The sequence below is a fragment of the Pinus tabuliformis genome, chromosome 8 (genome assembly GCF_031772625.1).
Source record: "Pinus tabuliformis cultivar Carrire ecotype Pingquan chromosome 8, CPIR1, whole genome shotgun sequence".
NCBI lineage: Eukaryota > Viridiplantae > Streptophyta > Pinopsida > Pinales > Pinaceae > Pinus > Pinus tabuliformis.
This window is the reverse complement of record NC_142294.1, coordinates 288,707,150-288,731,708: the sequence shown is the minus strand read 5'-3', so window position 1 is coordinate 288,731,708 and position 24,559 is coordinate 288,707,150.

Below are 24,559 nucleotides of genomic sequence, written 5' to 3'. Positions count from 1 at the left end.
CCTTAGTTTCTGCCACATGTGTGAAGGAGTTTACCCAGAAAACAGTTCCAAATAAGTTCGATCTTCCTCTTCCCTTCCTCGCTGGTTAGTATGCTGTCTTCTTGTGAACTTCACACTCTATTTCAGACCTTAACCGAACTGCAGACCACCAAAATCCTTGTCTGAATTTCTGTCTCTGAAATAGAGTCGAGCTTCCCTATTTATAGTTGTTGCCCATGCTTAATTGGCTGACATGACATGTGGTGAACCGATGTGTCCATTTATGAATATATTATTATCCTTTGAAGTTGACTTGTAGGAGGAGACTTTGCTTGGTCTTGGAGGGCTATATATACTTATCTAATGACTCATACAAAATGCAACATGCCCAAGAAGGGTCCTTCATACATGACATTGACTCTCTTTGACTTTATGACCAATCCTAAAGGCTCACAATGGGAGCCATTACTAAAAATAAAATTCCTTGCTCATGAAACCCATGAGACAAGTATTACATTTTTTTTTTTAACATTAATTACATAAAATCACATTTACATGTCATTATGAAGACCGAACCTAGTTACATTTTTCAACAAGGGGCAGGCCTAACAAACAACCCATCATGTTTTCCTGTAAAAGGGGGAGAGGGCACTGATCTCAGATAGCTAGATGTTAGTTTTATTATTTTGCTACATATAACTCATGATGATGAGATACTTTTATATGTGTTATTTTGTATTGGTTCTCCACTTTTGACTCCTTGATTTGACAATTATCAGGGGTCAACAAGATTTTGTATCACCTTTGATGCATCATTTTTACTTTACATCCACTACATCATATATATCAGTGCTTTCTTCATATTTATGTGCCAATGTGTTTATTCATGTTTTTATTGTTTTGTATGTTTAAAAATTTGAAAAAAATGAATATATTATGCATTTTTTATGTTTGTCGATATTTTTTGATATTTTGTCGATATTTTCGCTGATATTACCAAAAAGATGTTTTTAGGACCCTAGCTTTGGTGTAAGAACTAGAAGAAAAAATCTGTTGATTATCCATGTTCACAAACACACATAATTTGGGGAGGTTAAAAAACTTCCTAGGATGAAATCCTTTGACAAAAATCATAGACTTGCCTAGGTGTTATTACATGGCTTAATGGCCATACTAGCATCATTCACAATAATTTTGTAGAAACTGGGTTTACGATGATACAACTAGAAGCTAAATGATGACATTGATCCTTGGAAACTTGTGTGGTGCTTTGTACTCTGCTTCTTGGACTATTGACAAAGTGTGATCAACAATGCGCCATAGAAGCTCCCTATTGTTATTGTTGTTCCCTTACACTATTATTGTTATGTAGGCCCCAATTATAGTTTTACCCTTTAGACTCCTATATATACCAAGGAGGTCTTTGTTAAAGAGTGTAACTAGGTTCTGTCTTCATAATTGTACTTGAGTCAAAATGAAAATCAAAAGAAGGCAAAAGAAATTTTATTATTAATTAAATTGACTAGTTAAAGCATGTGTTTCATGCTTGGGTCAATTGTCATAGGTCAACTCTCCGTTGTAGGCTTTTAGGATTTTTATAGAAGTCAAAGTCAGATTTATTTTGTTAAAAGACTCCTCCATCAAGTCACCTTGCAAAGTCTGCCTCCAAACAAATCCTCCAAAAGTTGGCTTCACAAAAAGATCAGGTCGACTTATTTCACTGAGGGAAACAACTATCTATAGGCATGTGGACTTCGCTCAAATCAGAGAGATACAAGTTTGGTATAAGTTTCAGAGAGGAAGTTCGGTGATTACAGTGAAGAATAAATTTCATGATCTAATCATTTCAGGTTGAAGGCTACCACAAGTGACAGAACTGAAGTATAAATGTCTTTGGGCTACCACAGAACTGAATCTTTTTGCTATCACAGAACCAAATATTGACACCGCCACAGTACCATTAAAGGACCGAAATATTAATTTGTTACAAGATCATTTCGGGACCAAATTATGACACTAATGAAGTATGATAGAATCATGATGAGGGATACAAGAATACGCTGCCACATGATCGAAGCATGACAAGAATATCACAATACCAAAGCATGAGAAGGCTACTACAGATTGAAGCATGGTAAGGATGTCATAGAACAAAAGCATGAGAAGGCTACTACAGATTGAAGCATGGTAAGGATGTCATAGAACAAAAGCATGAGAAGGCTGCCATATGACCGAAGTATGATTAGACTGCCACAAAACTGAAACAAGAATAGGCTGTCACAGGAGCAAAGGATGATTGAGCTAACATAGGACTGAAGTATGCCATAATTGCAAGATTAAAGCATAGTACCAAAGATTGAAAAGAATTGCAGGCCTGTGGAACAAAATATTGAAGAATGAAATGCTGATTACAAGACTCAGAACTGAAGCATGATCTAACAAGGTTGACTTGATGGAGGGAAGGAGTCTTTGGTCTAGGTTGTGAGGGTCTTGGTCGTCTCAATTTTGTTTTCGAATCTACAGAAGGAAGAATTACTTGACTGGGTTTTCCCCTACGTAGGGGTTTTTCCCTGTATGCGTGCCTACATCTCGTTTCCTTTTCTATTTGTTGTTTGGCATTAGTCTTGATGATAAGAAAAGATAAAATTGAAAGAAGGAAAAATAATAATGAAAATCACAAGATAATGTCATAATAAGAGAAATCAATTAACTTGCCACCCTATTGGATTTCTCAACATGGTTGCAGAGCTATGGTTGAAAATCACGTTGTTGGCAAGAAGGAAACGCAGTCTTGAAAGAAAAAAAGAATATGATCTGAATTTTTTGAAATGTGAGGGAGGCTTTGAGTTAGGGCAATTATATGAAGATGCGTCTAAGGAGAATATGATTTGAAATTTTTGAAATGTGAGGAAGGCTTTGAGTTAGGGCAATTATATGAAGATGTGTCTAAGGCCAACAGAGCCCTAAACTGTTTTGTGCAAGTCAAATAATCAAGAACAATGTTCCTATTGATAACCAAGAACTATAGGACCTCTTTAGGGCAGCGAAGGCTAGAACAATACTCAAGTAAGGGGCAACAAAGTTGTTTAAAGGACCAACAAAGGGCTTTGATGAGTAATCACTTCCAACATTTAAGAACCGCAAGCCTATATCCTTTGTCTAAGGAACCACTAGTATTGATGGCCATCCAGGTTAACACATGCATAAATCTGAATGAAAGAGATTGATCCTGAAATCTCATCAAACAAAGGGTACTCAACACTCTAGGTACCAACTCAAAAAAATCAAGTAAGTTTTGTCACTATTCCTTACTTAACAAATGCATATGCAACAAGTCTAATGGACTATCAAGTCAAAGGTACTTATATTTATTTCTATGAGCTTCTACATTTTCAAATCTTAGATGGTCTATATAATCCTTGTTTATAAGTAGTCTAGGATGTCAAGTAAAATCCTAGTGTTGATTGGAAGAAAAGATAATTTGATTTTTATATATAAGGTTTATACTAGGATTCCATCCTCCATTGTTGCATAGAAAATCTAGATTGAGAAATTAAAATCATGTTCTTGGTATCACATGTTTTGCTTGAAAGTATTTATTACAGGTATAAAAGATCATGGCTTAATACAAAGAGAACACTTCAAGGAATCCTTACAAGGTTTGTCAAGGAACATCTCCAGGTATGTCTTAGACTATACACTTTATGAAATTCTCTTAATATAAAAGGTACATTCATCATCTTTTAAAATTTGCATTACATTACTAACATCATTGTGTCTAGCTCCCCAATCATAAAGATTCTTATTTGGGTGATTAATCATTAGATAAATCTACCCTCTTTATATCTTTGATCATTCTTGTGGAACCCTAAAAAGGTTCTTTGTAAAACCCTAACTTAAGGGTATGTCAATGATAATGTGTGAAACCCTAGCCTACTTAGGGTTATTGGTAAAGTCTAAGAAAATGCTATTCTTGATGTTTGAAGTTTTTGATGATGTCATGTTTGGGGTTTTGGTATGGTCATGGAAACCCTAATCTTTTAGGGTTGGATGGTAATGTCTGAAATCCCAAACCTTTGAGGTTTTGGTAAATTAGGGTTTGTTGTGTTATGTATTGAAACCCTAGATCTTTAGGGTTTGGTAGGGTTTATAAGCAAGACCCTTATTTTAGATAATGTCCTAGGAATGAATCCCTAGGTATATGTTTGTTTCTGATCAAGTTTGATATATTGATATTTGTGTCATTAGGTTTGGTTGATATATGTTATGATATGCTTATGCATGATGACGAAATCCTAGATATGTATATATGTGTTGACCTAATTGTTGATGGTCATAAGTCCTAGGGTTTGTAACTAAACCCTTGTTGAAGTTTGATATTCTAGGATGATATTGTTTAACCTTGATGATGAATCTAGGGTTTACAATGAAACCCTAGTAGCAATTGGTCATGTTGTTGAAACTTTAAATTGAGCTATGATTGGTTTTGATTGTTGAAGCTCATGTATGAAATCTAGGGTTTTGCACTAAATCCTAGTAGAAAGTCTAACATATGAATTCTGAAAGTTGTTAGATGCATTGTTGAATTGCACTTGTTCAAATTGTTTCTAGGGTTTGCAATATGAAAAGTTTGTCATATCTCTGAAGGAAATATTGAAGCCCTAGATATAATGAGACTGATATCTTGATTGAGTTACTTTAACTGATGTGGTCTAGGGTTTGTAACAAAGCTTGGGAAATAAGTTGAAATATAGAAGTATAGTCTCTTGTTGATTATATACCTAACTAAGTCTGAGAATTTGATGCATATATTTAATGCTTCCATTATTGTATGATGTGGTTAACTTCATGCTTCTATGGATTTGGTTGTAATTGCTATCTAGGTTGTGCGGGTACATAATCTTCAAGATGGTGAAGATGCTCGTAAGTAAAGTTGATATTATAAGCACGATGAAAAAAGTGAATGATGATGGTCATGATGACTCCGATAAGAAGGATGGAAGCCATGAAAGATTCTTTGATGTCGTAGAAAAGAAGTTGATCTCCCTAAGTTAAGAGGGAGCCTAGATAAAGAAAGGAGTATATCTCTTGAGTTGAGAGGGAGGGCATACTAGAGTCATGATGGATACCTTGAAGTAATTGGAGAATGCATATTAAGGTGTTGTTGAAAGAAGGGAAGTTGGTTTTGGTTGCTGCATGTGAAGTAGGAAAGGGTGCTAAATGATTGAGGAAAACTTTGTCAAGTTTTGTTTGGAAAACCTCGAAGTCCTACTATGATGAATTATGTGGCAGCATCAAGAAGTTGGAAGACCCCAAATGTTTGTGTTTACTCATGAGTATTTGAAAGGTTGCTACTAATTGGGGTTGTGACTGTTTAGTTAAATCTCTCAACTTTTTGAAAAGGCTGGCTTAATATTAGAGAGATTTGATGTGTTGAGGCTTTGTGCGTGAGACACATTGCCTGGGAGGACATCAGGCTGACACTATGTGTTGATGTCTAGATCCCTAAGTAGGGAGGGTGGCGTTGGTCATAGAGCTCTGACCTCGGATATGCACTTGGATATCTAGGTTGATGGTTAGCAAGTAAGCCTGATGGTACCTAGATTGGCTGAAAGCTTTAGTCCATCTTAGTCCCACCTGGATAGATTGCCCTGGTCAGGAATCTAGTCTGTGGCACTGTGAGTGCCTAAACTGTTTGAGGACCTTGGATAGATTTCCTTGGTCAGGAATCTAGTCCATGGCATTGTGGTGCCTAAACTCTTCATAGATCATGTGTTTTGAGATCTTCCATGTACCTCTATAGATATATGTAAGTATGAATACCTCCCTAGTTAAGAGGGAGTGTTGAAGAATGTAACTAGGTTCGGTCTTCATAATTGTACTTGAGTCAAAATGAAATATATTTATCAAAAGAAAGCAAAAGAAATTTTATTATTAATTAAATTGACTTGTTAAAGCATGGGTTTCATGCTTGGGTCAATTGTCATAGGTCAAGCCTCCATTGTAGGCTTTTAGGATTTTTATAGAAGTCAAAGTTAAATTTATTTTGTCAAAAGACTCCTCCATCAAGTCACCTTGCAAAGTCGGCCTCCAAACAAATCCTCCAAAGTTGGCTTCACAAAAAGATCGGGTCGGCTTATTTTACTGAGGGAAACAATTATATATAGGCATGTGGACTTCGCTCAAATCACAGAGGTACAAGTTTGGTATAAGTTTCAGAAAGGAAGCTAGTGATTATAGGGAAGAATAAATTCGGTGATCTAATCATTTCAGGTTGAAGGCTACCACAAGTGACAAAACTGAAGTATAAATGCTTTTGGGCTACCACAAAGCCGAATCTTTGTGCTATCACAAAACCAAAGATTGACACCACCACAGTACCATTAAAGGACTGAAATATTACTTTGTTACAAGATCATTTCAGGACCGAATTATGACACTAATGAAGTATGATAGAAGCATGATGAGGGATACAAGAATACACTACCACATGATCGAAGCATGACAAGAATATCACAAGAGTGGGGATCAGGGGATCATGGAACAGAGTGGGGATCAGGGGAATGCTCTAGGCCACATGTCATGGTACAAGGGTAGCTATGATGAGGAAAGCCCATACTTAGGTATGTGAGTGTAGGAGGGAGCAGATCATGGTACAATCATGGGTTCCTTAATGTGGAGGGGGCTCATCTATGGCCAATAGGAACCAGGGTGATGGCTATAAATAAGGGGTAGACCTCATGTTTGGCTTTTGCCCACATGCTAAATTTATATGTCTTCGCCATCTTTTTTATTTTGTGGTACATTTCCTGTTGTGAGTGGCCAAATTATGCTTTTTCTTTTCTTTTTAGCTGCATTGATCTCTAGGGCATCATTCCAGGCCTGACCCAAGGTGTGGACAAGGGGAGGGGGAGGCGGAGGCGGAGGCTAACCTATGTGGATCCAGTGGACACATGTGGACCAGAATGGGAAAAATGATGAATGGGGTTAGAATGAGCGAAAGGGAATGATGTATATGGTGTCGGGAAGTGGGACCATGCAACCAAAATCAAGATTTCCCACGTAGTTCAACCCTAAAGCTAATGGCCAGTAAAGGAGATACCATGGGACTAGGATACAAGGGCAACCAACAATTCGAGCGGAGGAGACAAGAGTACAAACGTAGCCTACTCTTTCCTACAAATCCTCCCACCCATCATGCCTAAAAATGTCCATGAATAGTAAGGAAAATTACTCAACTATACCAATGAAAAGCCATATCTTCGTGGTGTTGAAGAAAAGTATAACTAGGTTCGGTATTTGTCAATATAACTTTGATCTTTGTACTTGTCAAGAAAAAAAATATTGTTTTTATAAATTATATGAATGAGTTTCTTGCTCATTCCGTAGGTCTAGGAAAGTCAAAGAGTCAAAGTCAGGTGCAAAAAGCTCTTCTTGAGCATATATGTAAAATGTATACTAGTCAAGAACAACCCTCCAAGACAAGCACAATCCTCCAAGATAAGCACGAAGAAGTCTGCCTGCAAAAGAATGAAGAAAACAATTAAGTTGGCCTCAAAATATATATTAAAGAATAGTCATGTCGGCTCATTTAAAGTGACATGTCTAGTCATGAATACAAGTTGGTTTACCTACACACAAACCACTATATATACCCCGTTGGGGTCACCACAGAAAACATACTCGTACACCTCTGAAATTTCATATGGTGTAGGAAGCTCTGAAATTTCAGATATCTCTGCAACTTCGGAGGGGTACAAAACTCAGATTACCTGTAATTTTTGGATGGTACAAGAAGTTTTGATTTTCGGAGGGCAGTCACAAGAGGTATTTCGGAGGTCACAGTGAAGAATTTTCAGAAGTTGTCTTGGTGATCACAGTCTTGGTGATCAAAGTATTGGCCTACAGAAGCAGGCTCAGATGCCATAGGAAAGGGCTCAGATCTGTCTCCTTACAGTCTCGACATACTTGTGATAAGGAGGATCTCAGTGATCTCATAATGACACATTCTTTTTCGACATATAGTCCAAAAGCAGTCATAGATGTAATTATGGTCTCAGTATAATAGATACAGTCATGACCTTAATGGAGAAGATCATTATCTTGGTGAATCTAAGTGCAACTCTCATATATCTCAGATCTCGTTGTTATCTCGGTGAGGATGTAACAATAATGATCTCGGTGGTGTAGGAGTGATGATCTCGGTGTTTTAGCAGTGATGATGATCTCAGCAATGAAAAAGGAAGAGGATTGGTGTCTTGGTCTTGGAGTGGCATAGAGGGTAAAGTATAATGGTCTTGGTGTTCGTCAATTAGGATCTCTATAAGAAGAATTATGTTCGGGTTTTCCTCTCCAAGAGGGAGAGGTTTTGGCCTTGGTAAAATGCCAACTTCTTGTGTTCTTGTCTCTTTGTTTTGGTAGCAATTTGATGAAGTAAACACACACACTCGTAATAAAAAGAATATCAAGATAAGATAAATAGTAAAAGCATTTCACAAATTGTTATCAAGTATAAATGAATCTATCTAATGCTAACTGCCCTAGATTCTTCAACATGGTATCGGAGCTAAGGTTTAGAAGTCAAAAGAAAGGCAGCAAAGAGACATACAAGGACCAGTCTTCAAAGGCATCAAAGTAAGGTTAAGGGTTTTGTCAAGAATAAAGTATCAAGTCTACAACAAGCAGTCTACATCAACAAAGATTATCATCTTAGAGAAGATCGAAAATTCGAGGAGCAGTCCTAATCTACACTACAACAAAAGGAAAACACAGTGCCTTTCACAGTCTTGGTGCTAGCCTCAAAATTTGGGTGTCATTACAACCCATGTCATACCATAACAATCTCAATGACTTAAGCAATGTTGATGATTGGTATTGAACAATGCTCAAAGGCCACAAAGATCTTTGCTCATGCTAGTCAACTCAAGCAAGGTTCTACTCCAAGAAGGAGCATTGCAGGAAGGTTACAAAAATATACAGTCACAACATACATTACAACAATATCACTTCAGAAGGAGAACACAATGCCACATCTCGAGTGGACATCATGACAATGCTCTCAAAATTCTTGATTTCGATTCCATACCCTCACAGTCAAGGAATCAAATAATCTCAACATATCATAAAAGGCAGTAGTGCTTGGTGCTAAACAATGCAAGGAAGTCTCAAGAAAGGTTCTGGAACTCTATTGTACTAGGCAGCTCAAGCAAGAATCTCATTGAAGGAGATCATTCAAGAAAGCATCAAGGTGAAGATTTCATCTTCACATGACAAGTATCTTTTTATTCTATATTCAAGTTTGGTTAAATGACTTCATGATTGCAAGGACATCTATGAATTGGATGGGTTATCAAGATTCCTTGCATGAAGAAGGAGAATAGACATAGTCCACTAAGTCGCTGAAGTCATCAAAAGGTCTCCTTTGAATTTATGAAAAGGGATATTTATGAAAGATTCCCTCACATAGCAAAATTGGAGATATCAAAGTGACGTAGATGATAAACTCATTCTCTTAAGGTGCAATAGAGAAGGTCAAATGAAATTTGATCTACATGAAAGTAAAAAGGCATCAAAGGATGTAGGATATCTTCACAAGGTCTTATATATAAGATCTAGGAATGAAGGCAACCATCATTGATGCACTGGCAAGGTAACAAATATCCATGAACAAGAAGGTTACCTCATTCAACAACTTGTAGTCTCTATGCAAGATAGAGAAGGACAAGTTGATGGCAAAAATGTTGAAGGTTAAAAGAACTCAACCATGTGCAGAAAAGGAAGGCAATGTTGGTCCTCAAGCAAGACAAAATAAGTATAGTTAAGATTCAATGCTTTAGAAAGATTTTGGAAGCTCATATCAATGAAAGATAGAGGAAGCTGAAGAAAAGGGCCAAGGAAAGAGGGAGTAACAAATCTCTCCTATGAGTAAGATAGTATCCCTCACGAAAAGGTCTTATCATAAGCTCCCACATCTTGTGTTATAAGATATGACAATGATAATAAGATGCATCATGGTACCATGAAGGCATTAGAAAGGAGCACATAACATCTCCATAGTGATCATGAAGGACAAAAATCCATGGCAGACAACATGTAGGACATATAGCTCTTGGGAACCTCAGTGGACATTGAAGGAAAAAAGGAGTCATCTAAGGCTCAACATACGTCAAGTAAAAAGGGAAACATCTGACAGTTGGGGATATACAAGATCCTCAACATTCTCTGATGGAATCCTCATCGTAGGGTTCACTAATCTAGAGAGGAAGCAAGTGTTTCAGTAGGAACTCCAACTTATGGAATCCATGAGATGATGATGTGATGACATGAAGTAGATCAATGGATTGAAAATCTTTTCAATCAATGAAGCTGCTGGAAGAAGCCTCGATGACCTGAAGGTAAAACAAGGTATGTATGCTTATGTTTAATATTATAATGTCATGCCATATGGTTGCAGGTAACATGGATCATTGTTTCTATCTTGAGGAGCACGAATAAGAGGAAAAGGATCTCTTCCTCTAAAAAGATGTAGGAAGGCATAAGTCACACTAGATGAAATCAACATAATATGTTCTCATGAAGTATGAGATGATTGACTACAATAAAGAAACTCTGATTGAAAGCTATAGAATGTGTGAGGAAGGAAGAGATCGTGAGATATGCAACCATGATGAAAGGCAATCAACATCCAAAAGGCTAAGAAGATTTGACTAGGAAATCTCCCAGAAAGATATGAAGACTGATAAAAGTCTGAAAAGAATGAAGACCCTTGATAATGGATATCTTTGGGAGATGTGACAATATGTGTACAGGGTGCTGATACCTACAAGAAGATGTCATGATGAAAAGCCATCTTGTAAGGTATGATTTAATTTAATATAATTTCTTGAATAATATCTAGATGAGTTCATGCAGGGCTACTAGAACAAGACTTGTAAGTACAAGTGCAACCAGCATTCATGCGATGGATGGAAACTCTTGAAAGAAGTATGGAGAGAAAAGAAGTAGCCATATGAAGAAGGTTTTAGATATGTACCAAGAAGGCCACTTTTCATGAGGAAAGGAATGACATGACGGAATAAGAAGGAAAGTGATCGATGGTTGTTGCCCTACAAGGAAGAAGCTCAACTAAATTTCATGACATCAAGGAGAGAAGTTGATCAAGCAGTTGAAGGACCAATAAAGAAAAAGTTGCTGATATATAGAAGAGTCCTTGATCTAGAGGGAGTTTGAATTTAGCTCACTCCTGATTACAAAGGAGTGACAATTGTGTTTTTCCATGTCATGTGTCATGCACTAGACCAAGACTAACAACTGTAAGTCTAGATGAATGGAAAAGTAGACACATGATAGACACAACATTCTTGTCTTCACTTGCGAACAAAGAATGGGAGGACTGGGTAATCATCGGGCATCCGATACTCTTTTAGGATGTGTAGGGCATCCAAGATAAGAGTAGGCAAGGGGATCGATATTCTTTGAGGGTTGGGAACCCAAGATAAGAATAGTCCTAAAAGGTCATACTCAGTGAACACCTAGGTGGGTATGTGCCTTGAGAGACGATGAAGGTGTCTATAAATCATTGGTCTCGCCAGCATTGTAGCTCATGGTCTCGTGGAGAGATGGAGCTATTAGTCAAGGCCTTGCACTATGACAATGCTGATTGATATGATGCTATATAGATGGGATTACCAATTCGATTCTTCTTATGAGAAATTTTTCAGATTGAGAATAACCAAGTACCATTGTAAATACCTCCCTAGTTAAGAGGGAGTGTTGAAGAAAAGTATAACTAGGTTCAATATTTGTCAATATAACTTTGATCTTTGTACTTGTCAAGAAAAAGAAATATTATTTTTATAAATTATATGAATGAGTTTCTTGCTCATTCCATAGGTCTAGGAAAGTCAAAGAGTCAAAGTCATGTGCAAAAAGCTCTTCTTGAGCATATATGTAAAATGTATACTAGTCAAGAACAATGTTGCACGAAGCGCCCCCCCTGCCTGCCCCCTGGTTCCAAGTCCGGAAGCGCAACCCGTGCGGAAGCGTCTAGGAAGCTTCGGCGGAAGCGCGCTTCTGCCTGATTTTGCTGCTTCCTGGAATTTTCCAAAGCGTGGCTCGGAAGCGCGCTTCTGAATCTCCAAAGTGTGCTTCGTACGACGCTTTGGCAGTACGAAGCGTGGCGCTTCGGAGGGCGAAGCGTACGCTTCCCGTACGATTCTGGTCGTTTTTTTTTTTAATTTTAGGTGAGTTTGCTTGTTGGGGTGGGTCCACCTTGGGTTAGGGTGAGGAATGAAGGCAAAAAAAACATAAAAAAATATAAATATAGTAGATGCTCCCTCATGGTAATGTTAAATTCTTAAAGTAAAAGTGACATTCTCCTTTATTTTTCATTTTCATCCTTTTACTTAAATTTTTAACATTACCCTGAAATGACTCAGGATGTTTGAGAGTGGTTCCAGCCTCATTGGACTTCATATGGAGAAAATAGAATTTCATATCCTATTCAAAATTCAGCAGACTTAACAGTTTTCAGGAATTCAGGATCAATGGGATTGTGGCATTTCATTAGATTATATCAAGTATGAAGGTATGCGATTAGCATTTAATCAAGAGCACCAAGCCCTATATGTATTATGTACCCTAGTGTTGGTGGTGTTAATTGTTGAACTCCTTTGTCACGTGGCACGCCCTTCGCAAAAAATTACCTTTCAATCAAGTCAAAATCATCGATCAAGCATGTTAAGCTTTTTCTACCATGTTTTAAGTCTTGAATTAGGTAGTTTGATCAAAATTGGGCAATGTTGACTAATATCCCTAGACAATCGAGGTAGAGGCAAAGGCTAGACAAGAGGAGAAGAATTTAGATTCTAGATGGTTGATGCATCTAAATGGTTGATGCTCGAATAATTAATCATTAATGTACAATGGATGTTATATCTATCTTGATTTATGCAAAAATATGCATGTTTTCATGTCTTCTACAATTAATTTGGTATTTGGGATGTTTGTTTTGAGTATAAATGCAATAGCAGATGCTTCTGCAGACACTTCGCTTCCTAGATTTTTGGAAAATGACGCTTCGACGTCCCCGCTTCTAAAAAACGTCCCCGTTTCGTCCCCGCTTCGTGCAACATTGGTCAAGAACAATCCTCCAAGACAAGCACAAAGAAGTCTGCCTGCAAAACAATGAAGAAAACAATTAAGTCGACCTCAAAATATATATTAAAGAACAATCATGTCGACTCAGTTAAAGTGACATGTCTAGTCATGAATACAAGTCGGCTTACCTACACACAGATCACTATACCCCACTGGGGTCACCACAAAAAACATATTCGTGCACCTCTGAAATTTCATATGGTGTAGGGAGCTCTGAAATTTCGGATATCTTTGCAACTTCGAAGGTACAAAACTTAAATTACTTGTAATTTTCGGATAGTACAAGAAGTTCAGATTTTCAGAGGGCAATCACAGGAGGTATTTCAGAGGTCACAGTGAAGAAGTTTCGAAACTCTGTCTTGGTGATCAAAGTCTTGGCCTACAGAAGCAACCTCAGATGCCATAGAAAAGGGCTCAGATTTGTCTCCTTACAGTCTCGACATACTTGTGATAAGGAGGGTCTCAGTGATCTCATAATAGCATACTCTTTCTCGACATATAGTCTAGAAGCAGTGATAGATGTATCATGTAATTATGGTCTCAGTATAATAGATACAGTCATGACCTTAATGGAGAAGATCATTATCTCGGTGAATCTAAGTGCAACTCTCATATATCTTAGATCTCGTCGTTATCTTGGTGAGGATGCAACAATAATGATCTCGGTGGTGCAGGAGTGATGATCTCGGTGTTTTAGTAGTGATGATGATCTCAACAATGACAAAGGAAGAGGATTGGTGTCTTGGTCTTGGAGTGGCATAGAGGGTCAAGTATAATGGTCTTGGTGTTCATCAATTAGGATCTCTATAAGAAGAATTATGTGCGGGTTCTCCTCTCCAAGAGGGAGAGGTTTTGTCCTTGGTAGAATGCCAACTTCTTGTGTTCTTGTCTCTTTGTTTTGGTGGCAGTTTGATGAAGTAAACACACACACTCATAATAAGAAGCAGATCAAGATAAGATAAATAGTAAAAGCATTTCACAAATTGTTATCAAGTATAGAAGAATCTATCTAATGCTAACTGCCCTAGATTCTTCAACATGTGGTTGGGGGGCCCACCTTCAAACATACAATCATAACAGATGGGTGAGGGACCACATGGTTGGCTCAGGTGGTGGAGATAATGGCACATCTAGGTATCAGGTGTAGACGCAAGGGGTTGCTGGCTGCCGACTGAGGACCATCTGGGAGAAAATTTTTCTCCTATGCACACTACCCACATGTGTTGAAAAGTGTAACAAGGTTCGGTCTTCATAATGACATGTAATATGATCTTTGTAAATGATGAAATGAAGAGAATACAATTATTTTTGTAATGCCTTGCTTCATGGGTTTCATGAAAAAGAGATTTTATTTATATGGCTCCCATTGAGAGCCTTAGGATTTGTCATTAGAGTCAAAGAGTCAATGTCATGTATGAAGAACCCTTCTTGGGGATATAACAATGTATATGAGTCTATAAAATGTCTAGAAAGCCCTCCAACGACAAGCACTAATCCTCCTCTTGATGTCGGCCTCAAGATGCATAAGAAATTCATGTTGGCTCAACTTATATGGAGACACATCTATTCGGGTTGTCATGTCGGCTTATTATATGGGACCAACCACTATAAATATGAGTGAAGGATTTTTGCACTAGCACAGAATCATTTTGATACATCTTTGAGTTTTTCGGTAGACAAAGGCAGAGAGAAGTTAGATGATTGTAGAATGAAGTTCAGATGGGTCTCTTTGATTTCAGGTAGACAATAGTATCAAGAAGTTCAGATTCTCTGAAGTTTCGGTGATGAACTACATTCAACAATTCGGTGACACCTCTGAGATTTTCGGATGGATGTAATAGTGATAAGTTTAGACCTCTATTACAGTCAACAAGAAAATTCGAATCTCTGTTTTGGGTGGATAGATACAACAAGAAAGTTCGGATGTCATTACAGTCAAGGGAATTCAGATCCCTCTGAATTTGGGTAACCAAAGCACAGTGACCAGAAGACTACAGTGATGCGAAGTACAGTTCGATGTCATGATTATGGAGGAGCTGCAACATATTATAGTAAAACCTCTGTTTAAGGTCTCGGTGCTAAGAAAGGATATTAGTACTATCTCAAGGGAAAGAGATCGATGCCATGACAGCAAGGAGGTCTCATAGAAAGAAGATCTCGATATGCAGACAGTAAGATGATCTCGATGGTGACAAGTGTCCCAATGCTAAGGAGATCGAAGAGGAATAGAAGAAGAGAAGACAATCAAGAGAACTAGTGTCTTGGTCTTAGAGTGGCTAATAGGTCAAGGGTCTTGGTTTTGGTATTTGTCAATTGGAATCTCTATAAGAAGAATTTCTGCAGGTTTTCCTTTCAAAGAGTGAGAGGTTTTGGCCCTGGCTCATAGCCTACATTCTGTGTCTCTTGTGTATGAATATTTATGCATTGGTAGTTGTTTGATGAAGAAGAACACTAATAACTTAATCAAAGAGAAGATCCTAATCTAATGAAGTAAATGATACTCACAAGCAGTTACTAATCAAGAAAAATCACCTAAGTCTACTTTCCTTGATTTCTCAACATGGTATCAGAGCTAAGGTGTCAAAGTCAAGGAAGGGCATCTTATCAAAGGGACACTCAAGGATCGAATCTCCATAAAGGCATCAAAGCGAAAGTCGAAGGATATAAAAGAAAATTTTCAAGATCTACATTGAAGAATCAAACCCTAGATCAAAGAAGAAAGTCTACTTTAGAAGAAGTCTTGGGATCATCAAATAATCAAGGCCGAAGCCTTATCTCTACTCAAGGCAAATAGATTTACAAATCAAGGCAACCAGAATTCTACACCAACAAGATTGTTGGATCCTATAGTCCTTAGAAAAAAGACCACAAAGACCCTCATCAAGATGAAGAGATCTACAAAGAAGCATTTGTAGGACTAAGATCACATTATCTTGGAGACCCTAGAAGCATTTCTAATCTGCACTCATTCACCACTGAGAAGTCGAAGTATCTTGAAAAAAGAAGGCTAGAAGGCATTAGCACCATCTTCTAAAGCCATAAGGGAAGCTCCCTATCATTGCAGCAAGGATCCCCTCCTTATCCCTGAAAAAGATCATCCGAGGAAGCACCAACAAAGGAAGCTAGATCTAAAGGTGTTGACATCATAAAAGGAGCAATCTCCTTTATTGAAGAAGGGCCTTTTATTTGGAAGAAGATCATCCAAAAGGTGCACGAATACATCTCTTCAACCACCATCAAAGTGATCAAGCTGAAGATTTCATCTTCACTTGTCAAGTAAGTATCTTTCATTCTATAATCAAATTTGGTAAAATGACTTCGTTTTGCAAGGAGATCTATAAGCTGGTTGGGTCATTGAAATTCCTTGCATGGAAAAGGAGGATAGACATAGTCCTCGAAGAAAGTGAAGTCATTGAACATATCAATGAAAAGGTTTGCTCTGAATACATGGAAAGGGATTCTCATGAAATGGCCCCTCATATAGTAGTATTGGAGACATCAAAGAGATATATATGATAGGCTGGTAGAGCTATTCTTTGAATATGTGATAAAGGAGGTAACATTACTTAGGTTTGATCTTCACAAAGTGAAGGTATCAAAGGATAAATTGCAAGATCTGGGAGAGATAATCCTCATTGTTCTAATTGCACTAACCGATGAATAAGGTAACAAATGTCTATGAGGATAAGGAAGCTATCCCATTCAACAACTTGTGTTTTCTATGTAAGATAGAAGAAGACAGGTTGAGGGCAAACATATTCAGACATTTGTTGAAAGAAAAGAACATAGCTAAGATTCAATGCTATGAGCACTACATGAAAGATTGTCCTAAGTTCAAGGGCAATAACAAGAAGAATAGAGAAGAATTCCATTTCACCAAAGAAGTGGAGGAAGTTGAAAGAAGGAAGTCCAAGGAAGAGGAAAAGCATTAGAAGTAAGAAACATGAAGGATGTCTGCTATTCAACTTTGAAGGATATAGCTCTTGGTGACCTCATTGAAAGATCAAAGGAAGAAGTCATCCAAGACAATTCTCATCATACATCAATCAAAAGGAAATATCTGCTGGATAAGGATACTCAAGATACTCAAGATTCTCTGATGGAATCCTCATTGGATGACATTCTCAACAGTCCACATTTGTCCACTGGGTCAAAACCCTAATAACTACATGCATTGATTTATCAACAACCCTAACCAGTCTGCGACCTACTCAAAATAGACCATCCACTCCGCAATTAGCTCACATTAGTCTCCAAGGCACTCGGCCCTGCTCAGATCACCTTCAACTTGGTTTAACATGGATCAAACCTCTAAACCAATCCTAAACATCCTCAGTTTAGACTCAGATGTCCTATAACAACTGCAACCTAATTCAAGCAAGACTACGTCCTCAAAGCTTACACAGCCATGCACAAAGGTGAGTACTTCCACGTTGTGTCTAGCCTATCCTTTGGCTTGCTTTTATATCTCTCTAATAGGTGCCTTAGGTGCCCTCTTAATCCTTCGTGAGACTCCTCAACAACAAATTAGAATATGTTAATTTTAGATAACAATGGTATGTTCTATGCTTAGCACAATTACTTCAATGTTACTTCAATTTAGTTTTAAAAGAGCAATCACATTAATCATTAATCACATTGACAGTGAAAGTAGATAGAACATGAATCAAAATGCAGAAGACAAGTCAAAACAAGAGGACACCAGATTTGGCGGATGCCAGGGGAAAACCCCAATGAGGGGAAAACCCTTTGATCAAATCTTCTTATTATTATATCAAATGTTCAATAGAGAGAGAGAGTACAAAAATTGACTTGCCAAATCAAAGTCAAAAGGACCCTAACAATTCTGTAGTCAATTGTAGTCAAATTTCATCCCTAACCAGAAAGTCAAAGATGGTTAATGCAATTGTCAAACTTGCCTCCTTGAGCTTGGTCAACCTCAGTCAAATTCGACCTTCCTTGTTGATAAAAATCAACCCAAAACAGTCCAGTCAAATTCGGTCAAAGGAGAGAGAGATTCTGCTGTAATTTTCTGCGGTCAAAGTTGTAGTCAACCTTGAAGTCTGTGCTGGTCAAACTGCCTAGATCTTCTCAATTTTTGTGCCTAGAAATGTGGCCTAGAGAAACAGAAATAACCCTCCAAAAATCGTAGTCAAAACAGGTCAAAGAGTCCCTAGTCAATGCTGGTCAAACTTGGTCAGCTCCTGAAATTTTCGGCCTTGCAATTCAGTCTAGAAACTCGTCCTTCTTGCGACATGTGTGAGAGAGAGAAGTTGTCCAATCACTGTATGAACCAATGAGAGGAGAGAGAAGAATGTGGCCGACCTGAACAATTTGCACGTGTGGGCATAAATTCAAAATCACACTTCTGCTTGTCCAAATTAGATGATCTTTATCTCAATTTTGGTCCTCTCGAAAAGAGGAATTTAATGCAATCATCATCTCCATCAAATGAGTTGTCCCAAGGTGGAATTTGGTCCTAGTTGCTAATTTTAACACTCCCTCTCAACTAGGGAGAATTCCACCTGCCAATCCATCCATCATCATTGATCATCATGCCATCTTGTCGTCATGAACCATCTTTGAATCTTATCTCATCTCTGCTGTGTTGAACATTGATATGAATAATGAAGAAGAATTGATCGAGAGTGAGTCATAAGACCTTACCTCTCTCCATTGACAAAATTCAGACTTGATCCCAGATCAAGTAGTTGTGGGACACCATGCATCCTAGACATAGGCAGTACGACAGTACATGATGTGTCCATCAATAGTGCTATGGTCCCTATCCACTTTTCCCAACTCATTGGCTAGATGAGAGGTACTTCCCATGAGTCCCAGACTACATGGGTAGGATGTATGCTGGGGCATCAGCAGGAGAATAAACCACTCATCCTGCTCATATGCCATAGGAGAATGTGAACCACTCATCCTATGCATCTGTCAGTCATAGAAGAAGGTGAATCACTCACACTACACACGTGTCATCAATCGTAGGGGAAGGTGAACCACTCACCTTACACACATGTCATCATGGGGTATCACAGGGGAAGGTGAACCACTCTCCCTGTACACATTGCACCAACAGCGGAAGGTGAACCACTCACCCAATGGTTGCTCATAGCTCCAAGAAGTACCTCAAGCCCCTAGGAGCTCCCAAAGCTCAATGTCGAACTCAAGTGGGACCCTCATGGGAGGGTCTTTCCACGATTCCAAGTCTCTCTCGGAAGGCTAAGAATTTGACCTTCCCTAAGGGCTTTGTGAGGATGTCTGCGACCTGCTCATCAGTCCTGATGTGTTGGAGCCTTATTTCTCCCCATTGTACCATATCCCGGATAAAGTGGTACTTGATATCAATGTGCTTGGAGTGGTCGTGGAACACGGGATTCTTTGAAAGGCGAATCCCACTCTGGTTGTCGCAGTATATCACGGTGGTATCCAACACATGCTCAAATAGCTCACTAAAGAGCTTCCTCAACCAAATAGCTTCACAATAGGCCATACTAGCAACAATGTATTCGGCCTCAACGGTGCTTAGAGCAACCGATTTCCGCTTCTTGCTCATCTAAGAAATTGAAGTAGATCCCACTGAGAAGCAACATCCAGACATTGTCTTACGATCAACCACACTGCTATCCCAATCAACATCAGTATATCCATGTAGCCTCAAATTCCCGGCAGTGTATCTCAGTTCATAGTTGATTGTGCCATGGAGATATCTCAAGAGATTCTTAGCAGCAATCCAATGTATGTGCTAAGGCTCGACCATAAATTGACTCAACGTATTCACAATGAAGCATATGTCCAAACGAGAGTTTACCAAGAACATCGGAGCCCCCACAAGTTGTCTATATTTAGAAGGGTTTGCCAATTTGGGCCCAACAGCACTACCACATAGCTTCTTGAAGTTGAGTTCCATCGCAGTAGACATAGACTTGCAATACACCATCCCGCATCTCTCGAGCAACTTCACAATGTATTTTCCTTGAGAAAGGAAAATCTCACCTGGATTTTGCTAGAACCCCTGGCCTAGGAAGTAGTGCATCAAACCTAGGTCCATCTCGAACTCGAAAGCCAATTCCCTCTTGGATTGATAAATGAGAGGGTCTGCACCTGTTAGAAAGAGATCATCTACATAAAGGACCTAAATGAGAAGCATGTCCTTTTCAACCTTGAAGTATAGGTTAGGATAAGCATCACTCCTTGTAAATCCTAGCTTCATAAGATAACTATCAATCCTTTCATACCAAGCCTTAGGGCTTGTTTCAACCCATAGAGGGATTTCTTTAACCTGCATATGTGTGTCCTTCGATATTGTACTTCAAACCCTTGAGGTTGTTCCAAAGAGACTTCCTCCTTAAGTGAGCCATGCAAGAAAGCAGTCTTAACGTCCATTTGATGTAGGCTCCATCCTTGAGAGGCAACGAGAGCAATAATCGATTAGATAGTGGTATATCAGACGACCAGTGGAAATACTTCATCATAGTCCACTCCTTCCTCTTGAGAGAAGCCTTGAGCAACAAGATTGGCCTTATATTTTTCAGCACTCCCATGAGCTCCATGGTTAATTTTGTATAGCCATTTTGAGAGACTACGGACTTGTCCTTTGGTCTGGGCACCACATCCCATACATCATTTTTCATAATAGATTCATATTCCTCATTCATTGCATCCTTCCAGACTTGGTGCTTTACAGCTTCTTCGAACGAACATGGGTCAAATCGAACAATAGTACTCATAGTAACTAAGTACCCTTGATACCTGTTCGACTTCTTGCTTTCACAGAATGACCCTCTTGGAGCAATATGTCTTTCAACATCTTTGAGAGTATCTTTGAGCCACAAAGGTCTTTTTCTTGAGGTAGAGGGATCACTAGGAGGTGGATCAATGGGATCTATTAGCCCTTCAACATTGGGCATAGCCTCATCTGTTGGAGGTTCATCCTGCTTTTCTCTAGCATCATCATCCTTCCTTGGAACAGAGAGGTCTATGGCCTTCCCAAGGGCAATGTCTTCATCGAAGGTGACATCATGGCTTACTTCCACATCTCTTTGTCCAGGCACATAGATTCTATATGCCTTCAAATTTTCATAGTAGCCCACAAATATACCTTTCTTCCCAGATGCTTCTAACTTGTTTCTTTTCTCTTTAGGCACATGAAAATACACGGGACAACCAAATATTCTAAAATGAGAAACATCTGGTTTCTTACTAGTGAAAACTTCTTCAGTTGTCTTTAAATTCAGTGCTTAATGTAGGCTCCTATTTTGAACATATACAGCAATGTTTGTAACTTTTCCACATAAGAACTTCGGTAGACCTTGATCATGTAGCATGGCATGGGTGGCTTCCATGATTGTTCGATTATTTCTTTCAACAACTCCATTTTGCTCAGGAGTGTATGGAACGATTTTACCTCTTAATGCCAACTTCTTTGCAAAAGTCATTGAATTCATTTGATTCATATTTGGTTCCATTGTCAGTCCTTAATATTTTGATCTTCTTCCCTGTTTGATTTTCCGCCAAGGCTTTGAAAGAATGGAACCATTTGAACTCTTCATCCTTCTTCTTCAAGAAATAGATCCATGTTTTGTGAGAGAAATGATCCACAAAAATTGCATAGTATATGTATCCTCCTAATGATGTTACGAGCAACATACCAGATAGGTCAGAGTGGACCAATTGAAGAATATTATTAGTTTGACTTTTACTTGAAGGGAATGGTCCCCTTGTAAGTTTCCCAGCTGCACAACCCTCACAAACTCCTTCGTGATTCATGTTGAAGTCGGGCATACCTGTGACCATCTTCCTTATCCCAGGTAAGGCTTTGTAATGAAGGTGAGAAAATCTCCGGTGCCATAATTCAGATAGAAGAGAAGTATCGCAAGTTAAGGCTCCCAAAGGACTTCCTCCAACTTGATAGAGGCCTTCAACCCTAAATCCAAGTGTAAATGCATCTTTAGGGTTCCTTTGCGAGATACATACCTTTCCATCAATGAATCCTACCTTGAAGCCTTTATCTTCCATTGCAAAAATAGACACTAGGTTCTTCTTCAATCGGGCACATACAATACTTCTTGTAGATGAATGGTTTGACCTTGATTTAGGTGAAGAGTGACATTCCGTATCCCTTTCATGGGGTAGGTGGCATTGTCTCAAAGAGTGGTCTCGAAATTAGTCTTCTTTTCAACCAAATTTGAGAGGACCTCCTTGTACCCAATGAAGTGCCTTGAGGCTCCACTATCAATCAACCAATGATCCAAAGTATCTAGAGGAGAGGCAGTGGATAGAGTGGAAATAAGATAAAACTCCTTTTGTTTTTCTCCAACATTACTTTCTTCATACTTGAAATTTCTTGTCCTTTTGGGAGGTCGACCATTTCCATATCGAGCAGCGGGAGCATTCCTCTTTCATTTATTGTTGGACCTGTTGTTCGTTTGATTGCCATTGCCTTTGTAGTTGTTGTTGTCATCCCTTGGAGTATCCTTCTTGTGAGGACACTCTTTAGCATAATAGCCAAACCTGTTGCAATTGTTGCACCTTCCTTTTCTTCCTTCTTTGAATCCCTGCTTGAATAATTGACCTTGTCTTCTTGGACCAGCATTACTCTTCCTCTTAGCATGAATGGAGAAGGCAATGGGTTCATTTCCATTTGAGGGTTTGTCTCTCTCCATCATCCTTGTCTCTTCATGAGTGCATCTAGCTAATAATTCATCGAAACTAGGAATCTTGTCATTGTTGAGAATGGTTTTGTTAAACACATCCCACGATCTTGGAAGACCTCCAAGTGCAATGCGAGTGAGCTGCTTGTCAGCAATAACTTCTCCAATAGATAGAAGGTCATTCTTGATTTGTGTGATCCTCATGAAGTAGGATTGGACAGACTCCCCTTTATCCATCTTGACGTCCTTCAACGTGCTCTTGAGAAAGAGGATTTGATTTGCATTGTTTACTTTGAACATCCCAACCAGCTTATCATACATCTCCTTAGATGTTTCCAAATTAGAAATATAGGCAACCAAATGCTTTAGAATGGAGTCTATGATAATTTTCTTAGCTTTGACCTCACCTTTCTTATATTTAGTCTTCACAACAACAGGGGCATTTAAAGGAGGCTCCACCACTCTTCCCTTCACATAGTCCATGGCATCATGCTCTTCCGAAGTCTCTTCCATGCATGATAGTCATATTTGTTCTTGAGCTTATCCTCAGATTTGACGTAAGATGTAGTAGCCATTAGTCCAATAGTCTTGTTCAACAGATCTCCCTTAGTGATTGCTTTTTCTCACTCTTGCTTGGGCTTTGTCTTCACTTGTGCTCTGATACCATGTTAATTTTAGATAACAATGGTATGTTCTACGCTTAACACAATTACTTCAATGTTCCTTTAGCACCCCAATGACAATTTCAATTTAGTTTTCCAATAGAAATCACATTAACCATTAATCACATTGACAATAAAAGTAGATAGGACATGAAACAAAATGCAGAAGACAAGTCAAGACAAGAGGACACCAGATTTGGCAGATGCCAGGGAAAAACCCCATTGAGGGGAAAACTCTTTGATCAAATCTTCTTATTATTATATCAAATGTTCAACAAAGAGAGAGTACAAAAATTGACTTGCCAAATCAAAGTCAAAACAACCCTAACAACTCTGCAGTCAACTGTAGTCAAACTTCAGCGCTAACTAGAAAGTCAAAGATTGTCAATGCAACTATCAAGCTTGCCTCCTTGAGCTCGGTCAACCTCAGTCAAATTCGACTGTGTTGATCAAAATTAGCCTAAAACAATCCAGTCAAATTCGGTCAAACGAGAGAGAATCTGCGGCAATTTTCTGTGGTCAAAGTTGTAGTCAACCCCGAAGTCAGCGCTGGTCAAACTGCCCATATATTCTCGATTTTTGTGCCTAGAAATGCGGCCTAGAGAAACAAAAATAACCTTCCAAAAATCGCAGTCAAAACAGGTCAAAGAGTCTTTGGTCAACGATGGTCAAACTTGGTCAGCTCCTGAAATTTTCGGCCCTGCAATTCAGTCCAAAAACTTGTCCTTCTTGCCACACGTGAGAGAGAGAGAGAGAAGTTGTCCAATAGTTGTACGAACCAATGAGAGAGGGAGAGAGAATATTGTGAGAGTGATGATGATGCCAAAGGAGGTGAGAAGGCACTTGTATTTATAAAAGTCGTTGAGGGTGAAGAGTCATGTCCACTGGGCTCCATGAGCCTACATGATGATGTGGCCGACCTGAACAATTTGCACATGTGTGGGCATAAATTCAAAATCACACTTCTGCTTGTCCAAATTAGATGATCTTTATATCAATTTTGGTCCTCTTGATAAGAGGAATTTAATGCAATCATCATATCCATCAAATGAGCTGTCCCAAGGTGGAATTTGCCCCTAGTTGCCAATTTTAACAGAA